At 42.1% G+C, this 25949-nt stretch overlaps 1 long non-coding RNA gene across 1 annotated transcript in view; it reads left to right on the forward strand.

Annotated features, from left to right (window-relative positions):
• The first annotated feature begins 14707 nt into the window (after positions 1-14707).
• LOC145344820 (uncharacterized) overlaps positions 14708-25949 on the forward strand; it is a 30864-nt gene continuing 19622 nt past the window's right edge. The window contains exon 1 of the long non-coding RNA XR_013886985.1: positions 14708-14988. This is a non-coding gene — a long non-coding RNA (uncharacterized LOC145344820). The remainder of the gene's footprint in view (positions 14989-25949) is intronic.

Here is a 25949-nt window from a genome sequence, read left to right on the forward strand (position 1 = left end):
TTTTTATCCATTTGTGGAACAAGGGTGTTGCTAGCTGGGCATCCCTAATTTCTCTTTTTAAGAGGACAGTTGAGAGTCAACCATGCTGCTGTGGCTCTGAAGTCATATGAAGGTCTGACTGGGTAAAGAGGGTAGAATTCTTTACCTAAAGGACATTAGTGAACCAGATGGGATTTTCCAACAATCAACAATGGTTTGATGGTCTGATTCTTAGTTACAGATATTTATTATTGAATTCAAATTCCACCATCTGCCGTGCTGGGGTCCCAAGAACATTAGCTGAGTTTCTGGATTAATAGTCCAGTGAGAAAAAAACACTCGACCATCACCTTCCCCTATGGACTTGGTCTGATGTTAGCTTTGAACGCACCATGTATGAGTGTTATGTCCGAATAAAGAATTTTATACTTTGCTGTTGGAATCACAAGTTCTCATTTCACTATAAAATGTTTGAAATTAACAGGATTAAACGTAGAAACAGAGAACATAGGTGTAGGAATAGACCATTTGCCCCCTTGAGCCTGCACCATCATTTAATATGATCACGGTTGATCATGCATTTTCAGTATCCCATTCCCAATTTCTCTCCATACTCCTTTATCCCTTCAGCTGCAAGGGCTACATCCAGCTCCCTCTTGAACATATCAAATGAACTGTAGGATTCTATGATTCTGCGGTCGAGACTTCCACAGGCTACATCTCTGAGTGAAGATGTTCCTCCTCATCTCAGTTCTGAATGGCTGACCCACTTATTCCTTAGACTGTGACCGCTAGTTCTGCACTTTCCCAATATTGGGAACATTCTTCCTGCATCTAGCCTGTCCAGTACCATCAGGATTTTATATGTTTTTAAGAGATCCCCTCTCATTCTTATAAATTCCAGTGGGTATAAGCCCAGTTGATCCAGTGTCTCTTCATATGTCAGTTCTGCCATTCTGGAATCAGTCTGGTGAACTTTTGCTGGATTCCATCAATCGCAAGAATGCCCTTCCTCAGATTAGGAAACCAAAACTGCACACAATACTCAAGGTCTGGCCTCACCAAGGCCCTGTATAAGAACATAAGAATGAGGTGCAGGAGCAGGCCATCTGGCCCTCGAGCCTGCGCCATCATTTAAGAAGATCATGGCTGGTCTTTTCGTGGACTTAGTGCCACTTACCCACCTGCTCACTATAATCTTTAATTCCTTTACTATTCAAAAATGTATCCTTGTTTTAAAAACATCCAATAAGGTAGTCTCAACTGCTTCACTGGGCAGGGAATTCCGCAGATTCACAACCCGTTGTGTGAAGAAGTTTCTCCTCAACTCAGTCCTAAATCTGCTCCCCCTTATTTTGAGGCTATGCCCCCTAGTTCTAGTTTCACCTGCCAGTGGAAACAACTTCCCTGCTTTTATCATATCTATTCTCTTCATAATCTTGTGTTTTCATGGGATCTCCTCTCATTCTTCTGAATTCCAATGAGTATAGCCCCAGTCTATCCAGTCTCTCCTCATAAGCCAACCCTCTCAACTCTGGAATCAACCTAGTGAACATCCTCTGCACCTCCTCCAGTGCCAGTATATCTTTTCTCAAGTAAGGAGACCGAAAATGTGCACAGTACTCTAGGTGTAGTCTCGTCAACATCTTGTATAGCTGCAACGTAACCTCACTGTTTTTAAATGCCATCCCTTGAGCAATGAATCACCTTTGTTTAAGCACAAAACACTGGTATTGGATTTTACCTTCTCACACTCCACCTGTATTTTGAATTCAACCATAGTGTGATTGCTTCTTCCGAGAGGATCCCTAACTGTGAGATCATTAATTATTCCTGTCTCATTACACAGGATGAGATCTAGCTTGCTCCCTTGTCAGTTCCATTACCTACTCTTCAAGGAAGCTATCGCGGATACGTTCAATGAACTCTTGCTCAAGGCTGCCTTGACCGACCTGGTTGACCAATTGATATGTAGATTAAAATCCCCCGTGATAATTGCTGTACTATTTTTACATGCATCAGTTATTTCTTTGTTTATTTCTTGCCCCACCATGATGTTATTATTTGGTGGCCTATAGATTATGCCTATCAGTGATTTTTTTTTCTCCTTTAAATATTCCTAATTTCCACCCAAATAGATTCAACCTTTTTTCCATAGAACCTATATCATGTCTCAGTATCGTCCTGATGTCATCCTTAAATTTCAGAGCTACACCACCTCGCTTACCTTCCTGTCATCCCTCCGAACAGTTTGATATCCCAGTCGTGACCATCTTGCAACCATATCTCTGTAATGGCCACCAAATCATATTTGTTCGCAATGACTTGTGCCATTTACCTTGTTTTGAACGCTGCGAGCATTCAAATGAAGTGCCCTTATGCTAGTTTTGTACCTTCTTTTTGAATTCTAACACTTCCATTAATAACATCTCCTGAGTTTTCCTTCCCTTTAACTTTTTTTTCTGATTTTTGATGTAATTGGAACCTTCCCCCAACATTTTGTCCTTGCTCCCCCTTTCTTGGACTCATTACATAGGTTCCCACCCCCTGGCTTATTAGCTTAAACCCTCCCCAACCACTTTAGCAAACACTTGCCTTAGGACATCAGTCCCAGTCCTGCCTGGATGTAACCTGTCCAATTTGTACAGGTCTCACCTCCCGCAGAACCGGACCCAATGCCCCAGGAATCTGAAACCCTCTCCCTGTCTGTGGGAGTTTGCGCATTCTCCCTATGGTTGCGTGGGTTTCCTCCGGGCGCTCCAGTTTCCTCCCACACCCCAAAGATGTGCTCTTAGGCTGATTGGTATACCAAATTGACACTATTCTCCCCTGAATCTGGCTAAGTTAGGGGTTCCACTCACATACACACAGGGCAGGGTAGGTGTAGGAGGATGCGGCGGCACGGGCTCGTTGAGCCGAAGGGCCTGTTTCCTGTGCTGGGTTGTTCTTTGTTCTTTGTTCTTTGACACCATCTCTTCAGCCATGTATTTACCTGATATATTCTGTCATTTCTACTCTGACGAGCAGATGGCACCAGTAATAATCCTGAGATCACTACGTTTTGAGGTCCGATTTCTTAACTTTCTTCCTAGCTCCCTTTTAGGACCACATCCTTTTTTTTTAACCTGTGTCGTTTATACCAACATGTGTTACGACTGTTCGCCCTCCCCCTTTAGAATGTCCTGCAGCTGCTTCAAGTCATCCTTGACCCTAGAACCAGGGAGGCAACATACCATCCTGGAGTCTTGTTTGTGGCCACAGAAACGCTTGTCTATTCCCCTTATAATTGAATCACCTATAACTATTGCACTGGCACACTTTTTACCCCTTCCCTCTGCATCAGAACCAACCATGGTGCAACGAGTTTGACTGCTGCTAATTTCCTTAGAGAGGTCATTCCCCTCAACAGTATCCAAAGCCGTATATCTGTTTTGCAGGGTAAGAGCCACAGGAAATTTTTGCACTACCTGCCTATCTCTCTTGCTGTGTCTGGTGATCACCCATGCCCTTCCTGCCAGCAGAGTGTGAGTCTGCAGTGTGACTACCTCTCCACATGTGCTATCCACAAAACTCTCTGACTCCTGGACGCTCCACAGTGTCTTCAGCCCCCACTCCAGCTCTGAAACTCGAGCTTCCAGGAGGTGTAGTTGGAGACACTTCCTGCACACGTGCTGGCCCAGGAGACTGGAACTGTCCCCAGCCTACCGCATGGAGCAAGAGGAGCAAACCATGGCTTGGAGCTCTCCTTACCCCTTTGAATTAAACTTTTGAAAGACGTTTTGTTTCAGATTACATCCAGTTTTCTAGGGCCCCTCTTTCCTACCTTCTTTACTACTGAATTTAACCTTTGCAAAATATAAACCACAGAAATTACACTAACATATTTTAGTGTACAGTAACAATAGCTATAATGCCAAGAGCAAAAAGGCAAAAAATAACACTTACTTACCAATTAACACTCTTCTTTGTAGTCTCTGCTGCCTGTTTCACCTAACTCCCTGTTTTCCTCCAACTCCAAAAGCACTCCCCTCAGTCAGGCAGCACTCACTGTATGACTGCAGTAAAACACCCTTATTCCTATATTCAAATCTGCACAGTGGCACAGTGATTAGCACTGCTGTCTCACAGTGCCAGGGACCCAGGTTTGATTTCTGGCTTGGGTCACGGACTGTATGGAATTAGTGTATTTTCCCTGTGACTGCATGAGTTTCCTCCAGGTGCTCTGGTTTCCTCCCACAATCCAAAGATGTGTAGATTAGGTGTATTGGCCATGCTAAATTGCCTCTTAGCTAGCCCCTGACACTAGGTTATGGGGTTATGGGGATAGGGCCTGGGTGGGATTGTGGTCAATGCAGACTCAATAGGCCAAATGGCCTCTTCCTGCACTGTAGGATTCTATGATTCTCTTGCTATGAAGGCCAACATGCCTTTAGCTTTCCTCACCGCTTGCTGTATCTGCATACTAACCTTCAGCGACTGTTCCACCATGACATCCGGGTCATGTTGTACTTCCTCTTTTCCTAGACTGCCACCATTCAGATAATAATCTTCCTTCTTATTTTTGCCACTGCAGTGGATGACCTCACATTTATCCAAATTATATTGCATTTTACAAGTATTTGCCCACTCAGCCAGCCTGTCCAAGTCACCCTGCAACCTCTTAGCATCCTCCTCATAGCACACATTACCACCCAGCTTAATGTCATCTGCAAATTTGGAGATATTGCATCCAATTCCTTCATCCAAATCATTAATGTATAATGTGAGTAGCTGAGGTCACAGCACTGAACACTGTGGTACCCCATCAATCACTGCCAACCACTCTGAAAAGGACCCATTTATTCCCACTCTGTGCCTCCTGTCTGCCAACCAGGTCTCTATCCACATTAATAATTACCCCCAATACCATGATTTTAATTTTGCTCACCAATCTCTTGTGTGGGACTTTGTCAAAAGCTTTTTGAAAATCCAGATACACAACATCCTTTGGTTCAGATAAGAATATAAGAACATAAGAAATAGGAGCAGGAGTAGGCCATCTAGCCCTTCGAGCCTGCCCCGCCATTCAATAAGATTATGGCTGATCTGAAGTGGATCAATTCCACTTGCCCACTTGCTCCCCATAACCCTGAATTCCCTTATCGATCAGAAATCTATCTACCCGTGACTTAAACATATTGAACGAGATGGCCTTCACCACTTTAATGGGCAGAGAATTCCAGAGATTCACCACCCTCTGAGAGAAGATGTTCCTCCTCAACTCTGTTCTAAACTGACCCCCCCCTTATTTTGAGACTGTGCCCTCTAGTTCTGGTTTCCTTTCTAAGTAGAAACGATCTCTCTACCTTTATCCAATCTAGCCCCTTCATTATCTTGTATGTCTCTATAAGATCACCCCCTCAGCCTTCTAAACTCTGAGTACAGGCCCAATCTACTCAATCTCTCCTCATAAGCTAACCCCCTCATCTCTGGTATCATCCTTCTCTGTACTCCCTCCAAGGCCAATATATCCTTTCGCAAATAAGGGGACCAAAATTGCACCCTTGTCCACTCTACTGGTCACATCCTTAAAAAATTACAGAAGATTTGTCAAGTATGATTTTCCTTTAGTGAATGCATGCTGATTTGGACCGAACCTGTCACTGCTTTCCAAATGCTCAGTAATTGCATCCTTAATAATTGACTGATACATCAGGCTAACTGGCCTATAATTCCTCGTTTTCTCTCTCCTTTGTTTAAAAAGTGGGGTTACATTAACTACCCTCCAATCCACTGGAACTCTTGGAGTTTATAGAATGCTGGAAAATGATTACCAAAGTAGATTTGATGGAATTTGAAAAGAAACAAAACTTCAAAATTGACATATTGTTCTTCAAAGGGAGGAGATGGGGGGAGAAAATAACCTTAAACAAGTTGACATTTAATTGACCTTTTGAAAGTTCATTCTGTTAATCATACTCAAAAAAATGCGAGGATATGGTTGGCTGCTTCAGTGGTGTTGTATGTGATCGTGCTTGGCATTTAAATTCTTCAACATAATTGCTGCCTACCTGGATGTAGTCTTCTAGTTTTCAGCTCATGTCTCTGTTGTAAAGTTAGTGAAGCCCCTTAGGCTGGTTATAGGTTGCAATTTGTTGTTTTTCTACTGAATGGAAGTGATTTGCTGTCATTAGAGGGCTGCAGGGGTTTGGTTATAAACTAACTGGAGTAGAAATACATTTGACCCTGGAGTTAAGAACATATGAAATAGGAGCAGGAGTAGGCCATCTAGCCCTTCGAGCCTGCCCCGCCATCCAATAAGATCATGGCTGATCTGAAGTGGCTCAGTTCCACTTTCCCGCTTTCTCTCCATAACTCTTAATTCCCTTGTCTGTCAAAAACCTATCTACCCGTGTCTTAAATATATTTAGCGAGGTAGCCTCCACCACTTCAACGGGCAGAGAATTCCAGAGATTCACCACCCTTTGAGTGAAGAAATTCCTCCTCAACTCCGTTCTAAACTGCCCCCCCCCCCCCCCCCCCCCCCCCCCCAGCCTTATCTTGAGGCTGTGCCCTCTAGTCCTGCTGTCCTTTCTGAGCGGGAAGAATCTCTCTACCTCTACCCTATCCATCCCTTTCATTATCTTATACGTCTCTATAAGATCCCCCCTCATCCTTCTAAACTCCAACGAGTACAGACCCAGTCTATTTAGTCTCTCTTCATAGTCTAACCCCCTCATCTCCGGTATCAGCCTAGTGAACCTCCTCTGCACTCCCTCCAAGGCCAAAATATCCTTGCGCAAGTGCGGCAACCAAAACTGCACACAGTACTCCAGCTGCGGCCTCACCAGTACCCTTTACAGTTGCAGCAAGACCTCCCTGCTTTTATATTCTATCCCCCTCGCTATAAAGGCCAGCATCCCATTCGCCTTCTTGATCACCTGCTGCACCTGCAGACTGGGTTTTTGCGACTCATGCACAAGGACCCCCATGTCCCTCTGCACCGTAGCATGCTGCAGCTTTTCGCCCTTTTAAATAGTAATCCCTCCTACTGTTATTTCTGCCAAAGTGGATAACCTCACACTTGCTAACATTGTACTCCATCTGCCGGGTCCTCGCCCACTCGCTCAGCCTATCCAGATCCCTCTGCAGACTTTCCACACCCTCCGCACAATTTGCTTTTCCACTCATCTTTGTGTCAACAGCAAATTTCGTTACCCTACACTCAGCCCCCTCCTCCAGATCATCTATATAAATGGTAAATAGCTGAGGCCCCAGCACCGATCCCTGCAGCACTCCACTAGTCACCAACCGCCAATCAGAATAGCACCCATTGATACCAACTCTCTGCTTCCTATTAGACAACCAATCCTCTATCCATGCTAACACCTTACCCCCAACTCCATGCCCCCTAACCTTCTGAAGCAACCTTTTGTGCGGCACCTTATCAAACGCCTTTTGAAAATCGAGAAACACCACATCCACCGGTTGCCCTCTGTCTACCACACTAGTCACATCCTCATAGAAATCCAATAAATTTGTCAAACACGACTTCCCCTTAAGCTGCATCTGCTCTGTCAAACTATTCTTTTCTAGGTGCCTCGCTATTTCTTCTTTGATGATGGATTCAAGCATTTTTCCAACTACAGATGTTAAACTAACCGGCCTATAATTCCCTGCCTTTTGCCTGCTACCTTTTTTAAACAGCGGCGTAACATTAGCCTTTTTCCAATCTTCTGGCACTTCCCCGGAATCCAGCGAAGTTTGGTAAATAATCACTAAGGCATCCACTATCAGCTCTGCCGTTTCCTTCAGAACCCTGGGATGCATCCCATCCGATCCTGGGGACTTGTCCACCATCAGTCCCGCTAGTCTATCAAGCACTACCTCTCTAGTGACAGTAATCGCATTCAGCCCCTCAACTCCTACCATCCTTCTATCTTTAATATCCGGCAAACTATTTGCGTCCTCCTCCGTGAAGACCGAGGCAAAAAACTTATTTAGGGCCTCAGCCATTTCCTCATCTCCCACCACTAAATCCCCCCTGTCATCCTCTAAGGGTCCAACATTCACTCTAGCCAGCCTCCTCTTCTTTATATATTTGTAAAAACTCTTACTGTCCTTTTTTTATATTTAATGCTAGTTTAGCTTCATAGTCTATCTTTCCTTTCTTTATCAACTTCTTAGTCATTCTTTGTTGGTTTTTAAACCTCTCCCAATCTTCTACTCACCCACTACTTTTAGCCACTCTAAATGCATCCGCTTTTAATTTAATGCTCTCCTTTAGTTCCTTCGATAACCATGGCTGATTATCCCTTCTCCTATATTCCTTCTTTGCCATTGGAATATATTTCTGCTGAGCACCGAAAAAGATCTCCTTAAAGATCCTCCACTGTTCCTCAGCCGTCCTACCGACCAATCTTCAACCCTTTCTGCTTTTCCCTTACTCATTCTTCAGAATGAGGAAGGACAAATTTGAGTCTGCGGAAGGCTATTTGTGAAGGTGGCTGGTGAGCGTTAACTGCCCAGTATGGGCAGTGGGGAAGGCGCTTGGCTCAGTTGGCTCGCTAAACACGTGAGTCAAATATCAGATTAGTACCAGGAGTATGGGGCTTGACCTCCTTTTGTGGGGGCCTTGCTCTTTTCTCCCCCCATACCCAGTAGTAAAATCACAATATACGATAAAGTTTGGTCATGATCAAATCTAGGGTGCTGCTTAGAATCTGATCAATACAAGAATATACGAATATGAATGGGGCTTTAAAATATTAAGAAAATATCTTATATCTGTCTCAATTTATACTACTAGACAGTGTAGAATATATTATTTTGCACTGAACAGTTGGAATAACAATAATAATTGATTAGCTGTTTCACACAGAATACTAGATTGTAATCTAATCAGTGTCAGCATTACCAACAGCAGAATCATTACTTGAGCAATTTATCAACACTGATCTTATTTTCATTGCAGGCATATTTGTATAAAAGCAGAAAATTTTTTGTAGTTTTCGTATGTTTGCATGCTTCAGAGATGTACCATGAGGACACACATGCAAAGGGCTTTGTGCCAGTTAAGTGTTGTTGCCTTGGAATATTGCAGCACTGTTTAAAGTGCCAGTGTGCATGACCTTATAATGTGGCATAAATTCTTCATTAACCAGTCACAACATGGGATGTTGACTATTTCTTGGTAAACTTATGGAAGTAACATTGGGGACCTTCAGCTTGATTTTAAATGATATGCTGAGGGCAAATAGATCCAACATTTGAGGGGAAAGAAACTCAACAAATTTAAGTACTTTGCAGTGTTTAAAAAATAAATGGAGAATAATTTGATGTTAAATATTTGTGGTGTTGATTTCAATCTTTTTATTGTAGTTTTCCTACACAATAAAAATATAAAACATTGTAAACACTCAGCAGATCAGGCAGCACAAGCATTTCCAGTTTTTATCTCTGGTTCTATTAGCTTGCAGAGTAATTGTCCTGCTTCTCTCTGGCTTCAGGCTGACATGCTTTGGTGCCCGAACACTTGACTGAAGATGCCAAATTTTTCTGCTTATAATCACTGTCACAAATTTATGCAATTGGCATCTTTGAATCCAGTTTTTTCATCTGCATTTGGAATTTTAAGCAATTGTATGTTTACCATTCTGCCACAAGTTTTGGTATTTTGAAGATAGTAGAGTTTGTTTATTAATCATTTATCTTGTTATGATCTCCGTTAACTTAAAGAAACACAAATTCAAACTTCTAGTGAATAGATGAAAGGAATGCGTAACAAGATTTCATGTTTTGAAGTGAGGAAATATTTCTTCACCCAGAACATAGCGAATATGTGGGATTCACTACTGTAAAGTGGTTGGGGCCAAAACATTGTCTGATTTCAAAAACAAATTAGAAATATCTCCTTGGGGCTAAAGGGATCAAGGGGTAGGAGGGGAAGGGGGGTCAGGATATCGAATTTGATGATCATTACTTGAGCAGTTTATCAACACTGATCTTATTTTCATTGTAGGCATATTTGGATAAAAACAGCAATTTTTTTTGTTGTAAGATTTTTCATATGTTGGCATGTTTCAGAAATGTACCATGAGAACAAACATACAAAGGGTTTTGTGCTACCTAACATTAACATTGGTTGCCATTTAACATTAAATTATTCTCCCATTTATTTTTATTATTTTTTTAAACACTGCAAAGTATTTAAATTTGTTGAGTTTCTTTCCCCTCAAGTTTTGGATCTATTTGCCCTCAGCATATCACTTAAAATCAAGCTGAAGTTCCTCAATGTTACTTCCATAAGTTTACCAAGAAATAGTCAACTGAAGAATGCCCCTCAACATCCCATGTTGTAACTGATTAATGAAGAATTTACTGGCGGGCTCAATGGCTTACTCCTGCTTCTAGTTTCTATGTTTCTATGTAGTAGACTTCAACTGTAACAAATAGACTAAAAGCACTGTTGACTAAACAGTACTGCTATTAGTGATTTCTACTTTAAACTGCAGACCACAACTTTTACTTTTAGTACAGTGGAAAAACCCACTCCAAAAGATATACCTTTACACGTCCTTTAAGTAATCATTCAATTTTCCTACACCTAGTTCAGAGTGAATCTTAACTCCCATGGGATTGCTTCCATTCCTTTTCTTTCCCAGCCTGATTGTCAGTTTGTAAGACACGATACATCACACTCAAAGCCGTGCTCACCATCTCATTCATATTTGCCTTTCCAAATACATGTAGATTCTGTCTCTCAGAATCTAACAACTTATGTTAGGTTCACCGATCTGTAGATCCCTGGCTTTTCCCAGCTGCCTTTGTTAAATAATAGCACAACATTTGCCTTGCTCCAGTCTTCCCGCTCCTCACCCATAGCTGTTGATGATACAAATATCTCCACTATGGGGCCCTGCAATTTCTTACCCCACTTCCCTCAATGACCTGGGATACATTTAGAATTATGGAATCATACAGTGCAGAAAAGGTCCTTCAGCCCATTGAGTCAGCTCCAGCATGCAACAAGCACCTTCATATAAGTGACATTGATGGCTGTGGGGGGGTAGGATTTGTAAATTTCAGAAGGACACAAAAGTTGGCCAGGTGGTTAACAGTGAGACGGAGTGTCATGGGCTACAAGAAGTTATAGATGGAATGATTAAATGGGTAGATAAGTGGCCGATGGAATTTAACCCTGAAAAGTGTGAGGTGGTGCACTTCTAAAGGAGTAATTTGACGAGAAAGTATTCAATGACTGTTAGGACACTTGAAGTTCTGTGGAACAAAGGGACCTTAGCGTCTTTGTCTACAGATCTCAATGTTGAAGGGCATGTTCGGGTGGTGAAAAAGACATACGGACACTTGGCTTTGTCAATGGAGGCATAGATTACAAAAACAGGGAAATCGTGTTGGAGTTGTACAGAACTTTGGTGAGGCTTTTAATGTAATGAAATGTCTTAAGGCACTTCACAGGGGAATTATAAAGGAGATATTGGATCAGATAATAAAAAGCTGCATTAAAGTAAATTTTAAGGATCGTTGGAAAGGAGGAAATGATGAAGAGGCAGAGAGAGATAGGGAAGGAATTCGGAAGTTGAGACCTAGGCAGCACAGCCATGCATGGTGGAGTGATAGAAATTAGGGGGATATAAGAAATGTCAATTAGGGAAGCAGATATATGTTTATCTTTATCTTTGTCATAAGAAAGCTTACATTAACATTGCAGTCAAGTTACTTGAAAATCCCTTAGTTGCCACACTCCGGCATCAGTTCGGGTACACCGAGGGAGAATTTGCACCTAACCAGCAAATCTTTCAGACTGTGGGAAGAAACTGGGACACCTGGAGCAACGCGTGCAGTCATGGAGAGAACGTGCAGACTCCACACAGACGCTGACCCAATCTGGGAATTGAACCCTGGTGCTGTGAAGCAGTAGTGCTAACCACTGTGCTGCCCCGTCAGAGGCTTGTGGGAAACGAGGCAATTACAGAGCGAGGGAAGGTGGGTGAGACCATGGACAAATTGGAAAGCAAAGTTGCAAATTTTAAAATAAAGAGGTTGTTTAATCAGCAAGCAGTCAGGAGCCAGTGAACACAGGGTTGACTGAGGAATGGAATTTGGACACAGACAGAAGAGTTTTAGATAATCTTAAATGTTGTAGAGGGTAAAATGTGGGAGAGCACATTTTACCAAATGTGTTGCAATAGTCAAAGTCTGGAGGTCCTAGAAGGCATGCATGAGGATTTGAACAGCAGGGGAGCTAAAACATAGAAACTTAGAAAATAGGAGGACACTATTTGGCCCTTCAAATTTGCTTCATTTATGATCATGGCTGATCATCCAACTCAATAGCCTGATCCTGCCTTCCCCCATATCCTTTGATTCTCTTCGCCCCAAAAGCTAAATCTAATTGCCTCTCAAACATACAATGTCATGGCATTAATTGTTTCCTGTGGTAGCGAACTCTACATGTTCATCACTCTGTGGATAAAGAAATTTTTTCTCATCTCAATCCAAAAAGGGTCAGCCCATACCACGAGGCAGGGGAGAAGTCAGTCAGACAGAGTTACAGGGGTGAAACTAGGCAGTTTCAGTGATGGTGGGAAGCTTATCAGATTCTCTGAATATCCCCTTTAAAATCACTTCTGAAGTTTCATCCTCCAGTCTTCTTGTTGCTGACATGTTAACCATGTTAACAGGTGGGATAGCCTTGTGGTTATGGTAATAGACTAATAATCCTAAGATCATTGCAAATTAGATCACAGAATCTACAATCCAGAGACAGGCTTTTTGGTCCAAACTGGTCCATGCTGACTAAAATGCCCATCTAAGCTAATCCCATTTGTCTGCATTTGGTCCATATCTTTCTAAATCTTTCCTATCTATGCATCTGTTCAAATACCTTTTAAATGTGTCAATATCCCTGCCACAAGCACTTCCTCCGGCAGCTCATTCCACATACGTACAACCTCTGTGTAAAACAAAAAGTTGCTCCTCGGGTTCCCATTAATTCTTTCCTCTCTTAAGCCTACGCCATCTAGTTCGTGATTCCCCAACCTTGAGAAAAATACTGAAAAACTCACCCTATCTGTGCTTCTTATACAGCTCTAAAAGATCACTCCTCAGTGTCCTATGCTCCAAAGAAAAAGTCCTTGCCTGTCCATGTAACTCAGTCCTTTGAGTCCTGGCAGCATTCGTATAAATATCTTCTTCTTTCTCTCCAGTTTAATAACATCTTTCCTATAGCAAGGCAACCAAAACTGAACAGAATACTCCAGATGTGGCCTCACCAATGCCCTCTACAAACTGCAGCATAACTTTCCAACTTTTATACTCAGTGCCTGACTGATGAAGGCCAGCATGCCAAAAACCTTCTTTACTGTCTAATCTATTTGTGACTCCACCTTTAGAGAACTGTGGATCTAAATCCCTAGGTCCCTCTGTTCCATGAGACTCTGCAAGGTCATACCGTTCACCGTGAACGTTCTACCTTGATTTGACTTTACAAAATGCAACACCTCATAATTATCTGTATTGAAATTCATTTACCATTTCTCGGCCCTGTTTCCCCAGCTGATCAAGATCCTGCTGCAATTTTTGATAACCTTCCTAACTGCATACAATGTCACCTATTTTATTGTCATCTGCAAACTTAGTGACCATGCCTTGTACATACTCATTCAAATCATTGCTGTTTGTCATCTATATCAATGGGCCCAGCACTGACCACTGAGGCACACCACTATTCACATACCTTCAGTCCACAACCAACCTTCCATCATTACCCTCTGCTTCCTACCATCAAACTCCCCCTGAATTCCTTGTCTGTCCTGCAAGCTGTACAGTGACATATATGCCAGTGTCCTGCAGGTTGTACTGTGCAACGTGTGCCTCTGTCCTGCAAGCTGTGTATTTTCTTTGTTCTATTCATCTATCTGGACTTCAACTTTGTTGAGATTTTCATAGCTTATACTTTCTAGACAGCGCAATGCTTTCATGTGAATGTGCATTCAAAGAAAAGATTGTATTTCTATATCACCGCGCCCAACTTCTGAACTCAGGATAGATAGCACAGAAACAGACTATTTGACCCCCCCCACGTCATGCTCAGTTATGCATTCAGTGTTTTTTTTAAAGTAATCTTGCTTTGATTAAATTAGTAAAATATAGGAATGGTTCTGATAGTGTGAAGGAACTTACATAATCACAGTACGTGAATGTTAATTAGTCTCTCCTGCTTGGTTGGGCTAAAGATCTCTAAACTAAAGATGATTTAATCAGCATCTGCAACATAGATTTCTTTTGAAATTGAGGATAGATCATTGATTTGACTTTCGTAACACTGGATTTACTTGATATGTTCCTCATGTTGAATTGGAGGCTGAGTTTAAAGGTAAGTGATCATGTGATCTTGCTGCTATATTGTGCTAATTTTTTCCTCAAATTTAGTTTTTTAACTGATTGAGCCTTTTGCATTCTGCTGATTTTTAAGAGTGAAATGTTAATTTTTGATGCTTTTTCAGTTGGCAACTCAAGTGTTTTACTTTACAGAATAAGACACCTCATTGAGAATTGGGTAGTTTTATATATGTGTATTTTATAAAATATATTACCCACCCCTCCCCCCACTAACCTTGGATTAACATGCCAAGTGTTAATGAATTCCTGGAATGCCGGGTTGTTTAGCCGTGATAAAGCTTTGCTTTGTTCTGCTCCTGACTGGATCCAGTGAGAATATGTGGGTTGCCAGGAAGTTGTAATAGAGCGAAGTCAATGGCATTGAAGTCAACTGCTGCAGAATTCTTCGTCTGTTTCACCTGCTAAGAAGTTAGTCTCTTACTCCAGTTCTAAAGAAATACTGGTTAGGGGATGTGAACGAAGGTTTTTATTTAAAAGTCTGAGAGCTTAATTTTCTCAGGATTGGAGCTTTCCTAAAATAAGGACATAAGAACTACGAGTGGCCATTTCCAGCTTGCTCTGCCATTCAAGAAGATCGCGATATGAAGATGCCGGCATTGGACTAGAGTGAGTACAGTAAGAAGTCTCTTAACACCCCGTTAAAGTCCAACAGGTTTATTTGGAATCAGAAGCTTTTGGAGCACTGCTCAGGTGAGGAATAAGAGTGATCTTTCCATAGAATCAGCTCCACTTACCTGACCACTCTCCGTAATTCTTAATTACTTTAAAAATCTATCTTTGCCTTAAAAACATTCAATAAGGTTGCCTCAACTGCTTCACTAGGCAGGGATTCGCAACCCTTTGGGTGAAGAAGTTCCTCCTCAACTCAGTCCTAAATCTGCTCCCCCTTATTTTGAGGCTATGCCGTCTAGTTCTGGTTTTGCCCATCAGTGAAAACAACCTCCCTACTTCTAATCTATTCCCTTCATAATTTTATATGTTTCTGTAAGATTCATTCTTCTAAATTCCAATGAACATACTCCCAGTCTACTCAGTCTCTCTTCGTAAGCCTAAAGTCTCAACCTCGGAATCAACCTAGTGAATCACCTCTGCACCACCTCCAGTGGCTGTATATCCTTTCTTAAGTAAGGAGATCAAAATTCCACACACATTCCAGGTGTGGCCTCACCAGCACCTTAAGCAGCTGCAGCATAATCTCCCTGATTTTAAACTCCATCCCTGTAGCAACAAATTACAAAATTCCACTTGCCTTCTTAATTACCTGCTGCACACGCAAACCAACTTTTTGTGATGCGTACACAAAGACACCTAGGTCCCTCTGGACAGCAGCATACTGCAATTTTTTACCATTTAAATAATAGCCCATTTTACTGTTATTCCCACCAAAATGGATGACCTCACATTTAGCAACATTGAACTCCATCTGTACCACAGGCCTGAGTTTGATTCCCACTTTGGGTCACACTGTCTGTGTGGAATTTGCATTTTCTCCCCGTGTCTGTGTGGTTTCCTCCAGGTGCTCTGGTTTCTTTCCACAGTCTGAAAAATGTGCTGGTTTGGTGCATTGACCTGAATAGGTACCGACTAGGAGTATGGCGACTTGGAGAATTTCACAGCAACTTCATTGCAGCGTTTATGTAAGCCTTACTTGTGACTAATAGATAAACTTTACAACTTTAAACTTTAGACCCTTGCCCACTCACTTAAACTATCTATATCCATTTGCTGTCATTCAATGTCCTCTGCACGCTTTGCTCTACCACTTATCTTAGCGTCATCTGCAAACTTTGAAACACTACACTTGATTCCCAACTCCAAATCATCTGTGTGAATTGCAAACAATTGCGGTCCCAACACTGATCCCTGAGGCACATCACTAAGTGCTGATCACCAGCCAGAAAAACACCCATTTATCCCCACTCTTTGCTTTCTGTTAACCAATCCTCTATCCATGCTAATATATTACCTGTAACACCATGCACCCTTATCTTTGGTACGACACCTTGTCAAATGCTTTCTGGAAATCGAGATACATCACATTCACGGGTTCCCTGTTGCCCACTGCACTCATAATGTCCTCAAAGAATTCCACTATATTAGTTAAATATGACCTGCCTTTCATGAACCCATGCTGTGTCTTCCCAGTGGGACAATTTCTATCCAGATGTCTTGTTACTACTTCCTTCAAGCATTTTCCCCCTTACAGGAGTTAAGCTAACCAGCTAATAGGTATCCGCCTTTTTGTCTACCTCCTTTTTTAAACAGTGGCAGCACATTTGCTGTTTTCCAATCTGCTGAAACTGCCTCAGGATCCAGCGAATTTTGGTAAATTATCATGAGTGCGTTTGCTATTTTCCCCGCCATCTCTTTCAGTACCCTGGGATGCATTCCATCATGGCCAAGAGACTTGTCTACCTTTAGCCCCATTAGCTCACCTAACACTGCTTCTTTAATGATAATGATCATTTCTAGGTCCTCACCTGCCATAGAATTCTTATCAATTTTTGGCATGTTATTTATGTCTTCCACTGAGAAGACCGATTTAAAAAAATTACCTGCTCAATGCTTTGGCCATTTCCTCATTTTTCATTATTAAATCCCCCTTCTCATCCTCCAAAGGACTAATGTTTACCTCAACCACTCTTACTCTTTTTAAATATTTGTAGACACTTGCCATCTGTTTTTATATTCTGATCTAGTTTACACTCATAATCTATCTTTCTTTTCTTTCTAACTTTTATCTTGGCTTTTTGTGGACCTTTAAAGATTTCTCAATCCTCTGGCTTCCCACTAATCTTTGACACTCATAGAACATAGAACATAGAACATTACAGCGCGGAACAGGCCCTTCGGCCCACAATGTTGCGCCGACCAGTCTTATTTTTAAAAAAAAACATTGACCCACTAATCTAAACCAATCCCTTTTCGCCCATAAACCTATCCACCAATCTCTTAAACGCCCCCAAACTAGGCGCATTTACAACTGCAGCAGGCAGGGCATTCCAGTCCCTCACCACCCTCTGGGTAAAGAACCCGCCCCTGACATCCGTCCTATAACTACCCCCCCTTAATTTAAAGCCATGCCCCCTCGTGCTAGCTTTCTCCATCCGAGGAAACAGGCTATCATCATCCACCCTATCTAAACCTCTAATCATCTTATATGTTTCTGTATGCATTTGTTTTTTCAATTTGACACCCTCCTTTATTTCCTTGGATATACATGGCTGTTCATTCCTTTTTCTACAGTCCTTCCTTATCATTGGTATATACTTTTACTGAGCACTGTGAAAAGTTGTTTTGAAAGTCCTCCACTGTTCCTCAATTGTCCCATCATAAAGTTTTTGCTCTCTCAACCCATTGTATTCTCTGACACTGAGACAAGACACTGGTATTGGACTTTACCTTCTCATACTCCATCTGTATTTTAAATTCAACCATACTGTAATCGCTCCTTCCAAGAGGATCCCTAATTATGAGATCATGAATTATGCCTGTCTCATTGCACAGATCCAGATCTCGGATAGCTTGCACCCTTGGTAGGTTCCACTACATACTGTTTGAGGAAGCTATGAACTCCTGAAGGCTGCCTTGAGCGACCTGATTTGACCAATCGACATGTAGATTAAAGTGCCCCAAGATAATTGCCATACCATTTTTACTTGCATCAGTTATTTCTTTGTCTATTGCTTGCCCCACCATGATGTTGTTATTATTATTTGACGGCCTATAGACTACGCCTATCAGTGACTTTTCCTCCTTACCATTTCTAATTTCCACCCAAAAGGATTCAACGCTTTTCTCCTTATAACCTATATCATCTCTCACTGCCATCCTAATGTCACCCTTAAATATTAGAGTTACGCCATCTCCCTTACTGTCTGTCCTTCCGAATAGTCTGATATCCCTGGATATTCAACTCCCAGTCGTGACTACCCTGCAAACATGTCTCTGTAATGGCCACTGAATCATACTCATTTGTGATGTCTTGTGCCATCAACTGATCTACCTTGTTTTGAATGTTACGAGCATTTAGATAAGTTGCTGTTTTTTTTCATAATTTTTCATGTAGTTGAAACCTCCTCCCCATATACTAACCTGTTACTTTGCTTCTTATGAACCATTATGCTTCCCATACTTTTACACTTCCCTTTCCCCACACTTACTAGTTTAAAGTCTTTGTGACCACCCTATTTATCTTTTCTGCTCATGCACTGGTCCCTGATTGGCTTAGGGACCAGTGCTCCATCCAATACAGCTGCCAATGTCCCATGAAATGGAGCCTGTCTTTCTCACGTTACTCCTTTTAGCAACATGTTCACTTCCCTAATTTTCTCATTCCTCTGCCAATTCACACGTGGCTCAGGTAGTAATCTAGGGATTATAACCCTTGTAGACCTAGAGTCATAGAGGTTTACAGCATGGAAACAGGCCCTTTGGCCCAACTTGTCCATGCTGCCCTTTTTTCTTTAAACCCCTAAGCTAGTCCCAATTGCCTGCATTTGGCCCATATCCCTCTATACCCATCTTAACCATGTAGTTGTCTAAACACTTTTTAAAAGACAAAATTGTACCTACATCTACTACTACCTCTGGCAGCTTGTTCTAGACACTCACCACCCTCTGTGTGAAACAATTGCCCCTCTGGACACTTTTGTATCTCTCCCATCTCAACTTAAACCCATTCCCTCTAGTTTTAGATTCCCCTGCCTTTGGGGAAAAGATGTTGACTATCTAGCTGATCTGTGCTCCTCATTATTTTATAGACCTCTATAAGATTACCCCTCAGCCTCCTATGCTCCAGAGGAAAAAAAAGTCCAGTCTATCCAAAGAACAAAAAAAATTACAGCAAAGGAACAAGCCCATTTGCCCTCCAAGCCTGCACTGACCATGTTGCCCCCTATCCTTCTGGGGACCATATCCCTCCATTCCCATGCTCTTCATGTATTTGTCCAGATGCCCCTTTAAAAGTCACTATGGTATCTATTTCCACTACGTGCCCCAGGAGCAAGTTCTAGGCACCCGTCACTCTGTGTAAACAAATTTGCCTCGTACATCTCTTTTGAACCTTGCCCCTTGCACCTTAAACCTATGCCCTGAATAATTGACTCTTCCACCCTGGAAAAAGCTTCTGACTATCCACTCTGTCCATGCCCTCATAACCTTGTAGACTTCTATCAGGTCGCCTCTCAACCTCTGTCATTCCAGGGAACAAGCCAAGTTTCTCCAACCTTTCCTCATAGCTAATGCCCTCATAGCAGACAACGTCCTGGTGAATCTTTTCTGTACCTTCTCCAAAGCTTCCACATCCTTCTCGTAGTGTGGCAACCAGAACTGAACACTATATTCCAAATGTGGCCTAACTAAGGTTCTATAAAACTGCAACATGACTTGCCAATTTTTAAACTCAATGCCCTGGCTGATGAAGGCAAGCATGAAGCCTTCTTGAATACCTTCTGCACCTGCATTGCCACTTTCAGTGACCTGTGTACCTGTACACCCAGATCCCTTTGCCTAGCAATAGTCCTGAGGGTTCTGCCATTTACTGTGTATTTCCTATCTGTATTAGACCTTCCAAAATGCATTACCTCATATTTGTCCAGATTAAACACCATCTATCATCTCCCCACCCAAGTCTCCAACTAATCTATGTCCTACTATATCCTCTGATGGTCCTCATTGCTATCCGCAACTCCACCAACCTTTGTGTTGTCTGCAAATTTACTAATCAAATCAGTTACATTTTCCTCCAAATCAGTTATATATATTACAACAGCAAAGATCCCAGCACTGATCCCTGATGAACGTTACTTGTCACAGCCCTCCATTCAGAAATGCACCCTTCCACTGCTACCCTCAGTCTTCAATGACCGAGCCAGTTCTGTATCCACCTTGCCAGCTCACCTCTGATCCTGAGTGACTTCAGCTTCTGCACTAGTCTGCCATGAGGGACTTTGTCAAAGGCTTTACTGAAGTCCACGTAGACAACATCCACTGCCCGACCCTCATTAATCCATCTTTGTCACTTCCTCGAAAAACACAATCAAGTTAGTGAGACATGATCTCCTCTTTACAAAACCATGTTGCCTCTCACTGATTTCCAGCCTTTCCTTATAATTCAAACCATCAAGTCCCAATAACATCCTAGTAAATCTCTTCTGCATTCTTTCTAGTTTAATAATAATAAGGTGACTAAAACTGTGCACAGTATTCCAAGTGTCTTGTACAACTTCAACAAGACATCACAACTCCTGTATTCAATGTTCTGACCAATGAAACCAAGCATGCTGAATGCCTTTTTCACCACTCTATCCATCTATGACTCCACTTTCAAGGAGCTATGAACCTGTACCCTTAGATCTCTGTTCTGTAACACCCCAACACCCTACCATCAATTGAGTGAGTCCAGCCCTGGTTCAGTCTACCAAAATGCATCACCTCGTATTTATCTAAATTAAACTCCATCTGCCACTCGCCAGCCTACTGGGCCGATTTGATCAAGATCCCTTTGCAATCCAAGATAACTTTCTTCACTGTCCACTATGCCACCAATCTTGGTGTCATCTGCAAACTTGCTAACCATACCTCCTATATTCTCATCCAAATCATTAATATAAATGACAAAAAATAGTGGACCCAGCACCGATTGCTGAGGCACACCGTTGGTTGCACGTCTCCAATTTGAAAAACAACTCTCTGCAACCACCTTCTGGCTTCTGTCATCAAACCAATTTTGTATCCTGTTAGATACCTCACCCTGGATCCCGTGAGATTTAACCTTATGCAACAACCTACCATGCAGTATCTTGTCAAAGGCCTTGCTAAAGTCCATGTAGACAACATCAACTGTACTGCCCTCATCTACCTTTTTGGTTACCTCTTCAAAAAACTCAATCAAATTTGTGAAAATGATTTTTCACTCACAAAGCCATGCTGACTGTCCCTAATCAGTCTTTGCATCTTTAAATGCCTGTCTCTTAAAATACCTTCCAACAACTTACCCACCATAGAAGTGAGGCTCACCGGCCTGTAGTCCTCAGGCTTTTCTCTGCAGCCCTTTTTTAAACAAAGGCACAACATTTGCCACCCTCCAATCTTCAGGCACCACACCTGTGACTATCGATGATTCAAATATCTCTGTTAGGGGACCCGCAATGTCCTCCCTAAAAGGCCACAATGTCCTGGGATACACTTCATCAAGTCCCAGGGATTTAGTTACTTTAATCTTTAGATTAAGACTTCGAGCACCACCACCTCTAATATGTATACTCCCCAAGTTCCCTAACATCCATGCTTTTCTCAACAGTAAATACTGATGCGAAATATTCATTTAGGATCTCGCCCATCTCTTGTGGATCCACGTAGATTACCTTGTTGATCCTTAAGAGCCCCCATGCCCTCCTTTGTTACTTTATGTATTTGTAGAAGCTCTTTGGATTCTCCTTTGCCTTATCTGCCAAAACAATCTCATGTCCTCTTTTTGCCCGCCTGATTTCTCTCTTAACTCTATTCCTGCACCCCCTATACTCTTCAAGGGATTCATTTGATCACAGCTGCCTATGCATGTCATGTGCCTCTTTCTTCTTCTTGTCCAGGGCCTCAATATCCCGAACATCCAGGGTTCCCTTCTTCTATCAGCCTAAGAGGAATGTGCTTACTCTGAAACCTGGTTAACACAATTTTGAAAGCTTCCCACTTACTACATGTTCCTTTGCCTTCCCACAGACACGACACCTCCCCCCCGCCAATAGTTCCTGCCTTATACCATCAAAATTCACCTTGCCCCAATTTAGAATTTTAACTTTTGGACCACATCTATCATTCTCCTTACTTACCTTAAAACTAATAGAATTATGACCACTGGTCCCAAAGTGATCCCTCACTTACACTTCTGTCACTGTTATCTGTCACTTTTGTCAAATTATCTCCGATTGCAACAGGATCTTGATCATTGGGCCAGTTGGCTGACGAATGGCAGATGGAGTTTAATTTAGATAAATGCGAGGTGATGCATTTTGGTAACTTGAACCAGGGTAGGACTTAATCAGTTAATGGTAGGATGTTGGATTGAGTTACAGAACAAAGAGATCTAGGGGCGCAGTGAAATTTATAGCTGTGAAATTGAAGTCACAGATGGACAGATTGGTGAGAAGGCATTCAGCATGCTTGGTTTCATCGGTCAGAACATTAAATACAGGAGTTGGGACATCTTGTTGAAGTCGTACAAGACATTGGTAAGGCCACGTTTGGAATACTGTGTGCAGTTCTGGTCACCCTATTATAGAAAGGATATTATTAAACTAAAAAGAGTGCAGAAAAGATTTACTAGGATGTTACTTGGACTTGATGGTTTGAGTTATAAGGAGAGGCTCGGTAGACTGGGACTTTTTTCTCTGGAGCATAAAAGGCTAAGGGATGATCTTATAGTGGTCTATAAAATAATGAGGGGCACAGATCAACTTGAAAAGTCAATATCTTTTCCCAAAATTAGGGGAGTTTAAAACTAGAAGGCATAGTTTTAAGGTGAGAGGCGAGAGATACAAAAGTGTCTAGAAGGGCAATTTTTTCACACAGAAGGTAGTCAGCATCTGGCACAAGCTGCCAGAGTTGGGAAGTGGAGGCGGATACAATTTTGTCTTTAAAAAGCATTTAGACAGTTACATGGGTAAAATAGATATAGAGGGAGATGGGCCAAATGCAGGCAATTGGATTAGGTTAGGGGTTTTAAAAAAAAAGGGCAGCGTGGACAAGTAGAGCCAAAGGGCCAGTTTCTATGCTGTCCCTGGCCACTGGTCGAATTTGAGGTACTTGATCTACTGGGTGTGACTGCCTTCTGAAACAGGTAACTCTACCTCCCGGATGTCTTGCAGTGTCTTAAGATCAGACTCCAGCTTATTAATTCTGAACCGAAGTTCTCTGAGCAACCAAGACTTTCTGCAGATATGGTCACTGCAGTATGCAGTGGGATCTGCCAGATCCACATTGTAGAGCTAAAGCACGTGCTCTTTCTCTTTTAATTGTTGGGGCTCAGAAGTTTCTAAATTCACAAATGTGTTTTACAATATGCTAACAGAAAAAAACCTTGTTTGTTCTGTCTCCTAATGTTGAGGCATTATGCTTTTTAAAGCATTTGAGATTTAATGGGCTGAAAGGAAGAACTCTCCTCCCTATTTTGAACTCGGTGAAAGTCAGTCTTAAAAATGTCTCAGGAAGGAATATTATAATACGATTCCTTCATAATATCTAAACAGCAAAAAGATTGATTTTATAAATTTAGAAGAAGGATGATGTTTATCTAGAAATACAATGTGAAGGGACCAGTGCCTTCAAACACACTTCCAAGGTTTATCACCAGTACACTTTGTGTATTCTCCTCTTGTCACAGGTGACCCATGTGTGAAACATGAATCTGGTCACAGGGCTGCCTCTGGTCAGAAGAATGAAGGGCTCTGTGATTCTACTTCCCACCATTTGTTGGGATGTCGGTGGTTCAGTTGGGACACACTGCTTGACAAGTTTTGCCTTGCTGGTTGGTTGAGCAGTTTTAAGGGTGGTGTGGGACATTTACGAAGTTCCATTTTGAGTGCTGGGAGGGACTTGGAAAGCAATTGTGGTGAAGCTGAGTTAAGATAAACATTTTTAACAGGAGACTTTGGAGTTGCCAAGTCGGGTGTTTTATATGAATTTGTTTTGCTTAATTCTGTGTGGTAAGTGGATTTTCCAGCTACCTTTGGTATCTATACCTATTAATATTCTGTATTTGTTAAGAGAGGCATGTGTTTTGATTTCTGCATTGTAATATAAGTAACTGGTGAATGATGTCACAAAGTTACAGAAGTCTGAACAGTATGTTGGTTTGATTGTGACACCAGCAGTTTATATCCATCTGACATTTTAACCTTTTTAATTGTAAGTTCTCTTTCTTTTTATTGGACCTCTGGAGCTGCTAGGTTGCCTTGCCAGCTGTGTGTTTGGATGGTACGCTAGCATAGAACAGGAGCTGTTCTCGATGTTTAACAGTATGTGCTACTGTAAACATCCTCGACTGGAAGTTGTGAAACAGCAGATTGACCTTTCAGTCAGATGTTTGCAGCTGCCAGCTGTCACACACCACCAAAGGAAAGTTTGCTTTTATTCCAGTGCCTATGGATGACTCGTGCAGTTCAAGCATTCATTGATCTTTTGAATATTTATTAAAGAACAAAGGACAACACAGCACAGGAAACTGGCCCTACAAGCCTGCGCCGCCCATTTTAACACTCAGTGAGTGCCTCATTCCAATCCTCCTCCTACCTACGACTTTTGTCTACATCTCAGGGACTCTACAATAAAGGGGTACAAATTTAGAGAATTATATGTGCGCCAGGTTAAGGGAGATCCAATTTAGGGACAATTATTAACACCAATCAGCCTAAAAGCACGTTTTTGGGGTGTGGGAGGAAAACTGAGCACCCGGAGAAAACCCACGCAAGCACGGGGAGAATGTGCAAACTGCCACAGACACCGACCCAAGCCGGAGATCCGACCTGGGTCCCTGTAACTGCACAGCAAAGTGATTGTCACTGAGCTGTCGTGTTGCCTGTCAATTGGTCCAGTTTAAGTGTACACTAACGACGTGAAGCACTAGGCAACTCTCGAAGCAACATCCAAGAGCAGCTCTTGCACGACCCACCGTGTGTATGCCACTTGCCCCTTGTCATCATATAACAGCAATTCAAAGAATGGAAATCTTGGCTGGTTTCCCAGAAACAACAACAAACACTTATATCGCACCTTTATCGTAGTAAAACATCCCAAGACATACTCAACCAAAACTTGACTAGATCAAATATTAGAACAGGTGACTGTAGCTTTGTTGAAGCAACATTTAAAGAGCATCTTTGGATGTGTGGTGAGGAGGGGGTAGAAGGGGTAGATAGATGGAGAGGCTTAAGCAAAGAATTGGACAGGTTAGGAATGAGGCAGCTGAAGACAAGGCCAATGACAGATTAGCTGGGATATTGAAGGGTTAATGGATTGCTGAAGCTGAGGGGACAGCCCAGGTCATAGAGGAATTTGAAAACGGAGATAAAGTACAGGTGCAAAAACAAAAAATGCTGGAAAATCCCAGCAGGTCTGACTATCTGTGGAGAGAGAACAGAGTAAGACGTCTCTCAATGCCAGAGAGAACAGAGCCAGTGTTTCAAATTCGGATGTCGGACCTCTGACAAAGGGTCGTCCAGACTTCTAATGTTAGCTCTGTTCTCTTTCCACAGGTGCTGTCAGACCTGTTGAGATTTTCCAGCTTTTGCTGTTTTTGTTTCAGATCCCAGCATCTGCAGTGACTTGCTTTTTATATCAAGTACAGGGGGTTTGAATAGCCTCCTACCGATGAGCTGAATCCAGCTTTCAAAATGAGAATGAGGTTTTCTGCTGGAGCATGGCAGAGAGCTCACTTCCAATGAATGAATCTGTTGCTGTATTTTATTTTGGAGCATTGTCTGCTGGATAATCCATGCTGGATTGTTTGTATATCGTGGGGATCAGGATCCTGAACACCGAACGCCCAGGAGAGCTGGCAGCTGAGAGTG

This window comes from Carcharhinus amblyrhynchos, chromosome 7 (assembly GCF_965287045.1).
Source record: "Carcharhinus amblyrhynchos chromosome 7, sCarAmb.v2.hapA, whole genome shotgun sequence".
Lineage (NCBI taxonomy): Eukaryota > Metazoa > Chordata > Chondrichthyes > Carcharhiniformes > Carcharhinidae > Carcharhinus > Carcharhinus amblyrhynchos.